The sequence below is a fragment of the Peromyscus californicus genome, unplaced genomic scaffold (genome assembly GCF_007827085.1).
Source record: "Peromyscus californicus insignis strain IS unplaced genomic scaffold, ASM782708v3 Scaffold_13__1_contigs__length_99412109, whole genome shotgun sequence".
Taxonomy (NCBI): Eukaryota; Metazoa; Chordata; class Mammalia; order Rodentia; family Cricetidae; genus Peromyscus; species Peromyscus californicus.
In genome coordinates this window covers 6315394-6320500 of record NW_026294424.1, presented here as the reverse complement: position 1 = coordinate 6320500, position 5107 = coordinate 6315394, and positions in this window count along the sequence as shown.

The following is a 5107-nucleotide window of genomic DNA, read 5'->3' as shown; positions in this document are numbered from 1 at the left end:
CTCCAGTGCTGGTCTGTTTTGGAAGATAGCAGTTGAGTGGACTGCTGGGAGAAAGCAGAGTAGGGTTTGAGTTGGAGGTTTTCTGTCAGCTATGAACCCAGGAAGATTCCTCAGTTTCATCATGTCCTACAGGGACAATGCATTAACTGTGAGGCTGTGACTGCTCCTGGTAGAGGTGGGTTTGGGAAGTGGCTTAGCACAGTGTCAGTCATATTATGTCCTCAGTGTAGGTTGGTTCCTGCTGTTACTCAGCCCTTTTTTAAACTGCTCACTGCCAGGCATAAACACTGCACAGTTGGGTATTTACCCCAGTCTCCATGTCACCAGGACCTCCAAACTAAAACTTGGCTCTACCTTTAATCCCAGCACTCAGGAGGCAGAGCCAGGCGGATCTCTGTGAGTTCGAGGCCAGCCCGGGCTACCAAGTGAGTCCCAGGAAAGGCGCAAAGCTACACAGAGAAACCCTGTCTCAAAACAAACAAACAAACAAAAAAAAACAAAAAAAACAAAAAAAAAAACTTGGCTCTAATCCTTTGGCAGCCTCTTGTCAACCATGTAACTTGAGTGAAGGCAGAGGGGACATTAGAAGTGAGGCAGCTGTCGTACCAGAATAGGTGTGTGGATACACATCCCTGGAAGTGGGCGGGAAGTTTATTAGGGTGCACAATATTTCGGGGAACACAATACTACCACATTTCCCCTTTTTTGTCTAAAATTAAAAAAGGATTATAACTAATACAAGAAAAATTATATCCAATAAGTATATACAATATACACCGTCAAGATTACATTAACGATGTCTAGTGCATTAACATTTGACAGATTCCGAGAAAAAATTCTCATTACTTATCTTATTTAAAACAAGTAATTACTTTTTAAAAGTATTTTTTCTTTTCATTATAGATTCAGTAATCTACCTTGTGTCATATCTTCCTCTTTTTAGTGTAGATTCAGTGATCTACCCATTTATCCTACTATTCTTCATCTTTTTTCTCAGAATAGATTCAGTGATCTATCTCAGATCTATATTCTTTTCTCTATTTTCTTTCTTTTTTTTTTTTTTTTTAAAGATTTATTTATTAATTATGTATACAGCATATGTGCCTGCAGGCCAGAAGAGGGCACCAGATCTCATTATGGATGGTTGTGAGCCACCATGTGGTTACTGGGAATTGAACTCAGGACCTCTGGAAGAGCAGTCAGTGCTCTTAACCTCTGAGCCATCTCTCCAGCCCCCTTTCTTTCTTTTTTAAACAAAGCCTCTGAATCTAATCTCCATGTTCAGCTGTTTTCCTGACCATTAACAATTAACAACTTGTAACCAACCATCATAAACAATGACGACTAGGGAGAACACTTGGAGGTCTGGGAAGATGGAGTTGAAGCTGATTGTTGTGATCATCTGAAGATGGTTGGCAGTAAACACATCATGGGTTAGTGAGAATGCGGGCCCGTTGGTACAGAGAAGTCTAAACTTGCTGACTCGCTTACTGTCTGAAGAGTAGTTGAATGTGGTCTGCAGGTAGAGGAGGCCTTGAGAAAAACAAGAACAGGTCTGTCTGTCTTCAAAGGCCAATCTGTGAGGGAAGATGTGACCTTACCCACGAACTCCCCTTTGCTCAGGCTTGTCCCCCTGCTGCCCTCGAGCTCTCTCCTTTTTTGGGTTCAGCACCGTCCACAGATTGAGGTAGGTCTCACTTGTCTCAAGCCGATGCTTTTCAGAATAGACTAGTGTCTGTCACTGGACGTTCACTGACAGGTCTAACTGAAAGCCTGTCCCAACACTACGGGAAAGAATTGTGTTTCAGCGTTGTGGAATTTCTAGCTAGGTTTGTTCTCCAGTGAGAGCCTACCGAGAATTTTGGGAATCCTGGCCAACCAAGGTTGACTTTGCTAAACATTGAGCACTTGAGAGCAGCCCAAATCCTTTGCAAGGCCTCAGTGTTTTCGAAGAGGCCTTGAGTCCATCATTCGGTTACCCGTCCCAGTGGCCAGCACACAGCCCTTGAGAAGTTTTCCTTTAGCCTGGTGTAGCAAATGCCTATAATTCTAGCATTTGCATAGAAGTCGGAGGGCTAGGAGGTCATGGTCATGCTTAATGACATGCATGGTTAAGGCTGGCTTTGACTTCATGAAATGTTGTCTCACCCCCCAAAACCAAACACATCAGTTTCCCTTTTCCCTTCTGTGGGACTTCGACTTGATGGTTCTGAAGAGAGACGCAGTTGGTGTCAGGAACACCGGCTGGGAATGTGCTGCCAGTGGTGTGGCCGGGTGTTGCCAGCTTCTTGGCCTCTTACCTAAAGAATTGAAACTGAGGCCTTCCAGGCTTTGCACCAGAAGCAAGGGAACTTCATTTGGAGCAAAGCAGTCGTTTATACTATGGAGGGAGACACTGTCCAGGACTGACAGCAGGCTGAGTGAGTGGGAACACTCGAGGACCCAAGGCTCGAACCCAGGCTCTCAAGTTGTCGTAAAAAAAAGGAGAGTTGGTTACCAATGAGTGGAGTTTGGGGGTTTCTCTTTACTTTGCTTGACACAGGGTCTTTAGTCCTTGGCTGTTCTGGAACCAGCTTTGTAGACCAGGCTGGTCTTGAACTCACAGCGGTGATCCCTCCTGCTTCTACCTCACAAGGCAAGTGCCACCATACCTGGGTTTGGTGTTCTCCATTTTATTTATAGGTGTTTTTGTTTGTTTGTTTTTATTTTGTTTTGTTTTGAGACAGGGTTTCTCTTTGTAACTTAAGAGCCTGTGCTGGAACTCACTCTGTAGACCAGGCTGGCCTCGAACTCACAGAGATCCACCAGCCTCTGCCTCCCGAGTGCTGGGGTTAAAGGCGTGTGCCATCATCACCACCACCGCCACCCGGCTTATTTATACGTTTTGTATTCATTTTTCCTATTGCATATGCCACTTCCCAAATTAGATCTGATTTCAGTCATCTGCATGCCCAATCACGAATAGGCATAAGATGGTATGTTAGATTTTCCCTAGTAGTTATTTAGAAGACAGTTTGCATTACCACGTATGCACCAGATAAGGCCAGCCCAGCCCTACTATTCATAAACAGTGGGAACCACTTAATATTAACGTTCTAAATTTGATTGTTGGTATGGGAATATGTGTGTCCTGATGCAGGTGAGGGTTTGAAAGAGGTTCTGGGGTAGCTAGGTTTATTGTTTGGAGAAGTGTATGTACATAGTATATGTGGTACAGAAACTAGGCTACCAAGTACATTATCACAAAATATGCATGACCCAAACCAAATACAGTCTCAGGTTAAACTTTTTAATTTTTAATTTTTTGGTTTTTCGCGACAGGGTTTCTCTGTATAGATTTGCGCCTTTCCTGGAACTCCCTTTGGAGACCAGGCTGGCCTCGAACTCACAGAGATCCGCCTTGCTCTGCCTCCCGAGTGCTGGGATTAAAGGCGTGCTAAGACTTGTCTCAAAACCAGAAAATAATAAAGAATGCACCTCTCCAGTAGCCTGAGGCAGTAAAGCTTAATAGACTGTAACCTGGGCCAGGCAGTGGTGGCAAACGCCTTTAGTCCCAGCACTTGGGAGGCAGAGGCGGGTCTCTGAGTTCGAAGCTAACCTGGTCTACAGAATGAGTTTCAGGGCAGCCAGGGCTACACACAGAAACCGTCTTGAAGAAAAAAGACAAGGTTTCTGTAACTGGCTGGCCTTGAATTTAGAGAGATCCTCCTGCCTCTGCCTCCCAAGTGCAGAGATTAAAGGCGTTATATAATCCACCATGCCTAGTGAGGTACAGTCTTAAACTGAAGACCTTTCTCCTGAGCTCTCAGGAAGACTGGGGCTATGAGTCTCGTGACATGGCTTAAATTTCCCAGTTTCTTTGCCTGGTTTTAGGATAGCTAAGCAGACTATTCCGGACCATTTTTTAGTTAGGATGGTAACTCTCCATTTGAGCTTGAAGTGTTAGTTTAATCATTGAAGTGGCATTTCCACAGAAGTCATATGGTTTCATCTCTCACCTACTCTATTCACTACAGCTTGTTGACTCTTTTGGACAGCTGGCTGCCCAAAATGAAAGTGTTTGCTAGAGCCTTGTGCTTAATGTCATCCAGAGAATACAGTGGTTCTGTTTGAGAGAGAGACAGGGTCTCACTATGTAGCTAAGACTATCAAATCAGTTTGTTTCACTAAATCACTGATAAAGGGATTAGAATTGAGAACTGTTTATTCCCGTAAATTATCGTTCTGTCTCGTTTGTGTGTGTCATTCAGAAGGGCTAGTGTCTATCTTTGACTAGCCTGACTTACAAGAGTGGCAAGGCCCAGTCCCTCTGTATAGTACTATTCCCACTTCTGATTCCTACTGCTTCCCCAAGGACTCCTTGCTCCTCAGTTCCTTTTGGGAAACAACTGTTATTTTCCTTACCTCACTTGCCCTCTCTCAATGTTGTTTATTTTTTAATATGTATATGGGTGTTTTGCCTTTGTGTATGTCTATGCACATGTGTGCCTGGTGACTGCAGAGGTGAGTTGGATGCCCTGCAACTGGAGTTAATGACGGATGTCAGCCACTCATGTGGGTGCTTGAAATGTAACCTGGGTCCTCTGGAAGAGCAGATAGTGCTCCTTAACTGTTGAGCCATCTCCCCTGGTCTGAAGGTAGATTTGTGTGCTGCTCTCACATTATTAGCTTCTCTTAAACCTTTGTTTTTCACCTCTTTCTAGTTCCAAATGCTTCAGAATCATTTCATACTTACTAGATGACCACAATCTTGCTCCAAAGACCCCTTTCCCCCTCTATTTGAGTGTGACTCTCTGGCTGGCCTAGAGCTGCAGGTGTTAACCTAATGGAGTAATGGGATTGCAGGTATGAGGCACATGCCTGGCTAGGACAGATCTTTTACTCCCTCACGTCTTCCCACTCTTCTCTAAGGCAATCTTATCTCATAGAAGACTTTTTTTTTTTTTAAGATTTATTTATTTATTATGTATACAATGTTCTGCCTGCATGTATGTCTGTCTGCAGGCCAGAAGAGGGCACCAGATCTCATTACAGATGGTTGTGAGCCACCATGTGGTTGCTGGGAATTGAACTCAGGACCTCTGGAAGAGCAGTCACTGCTCTTAAC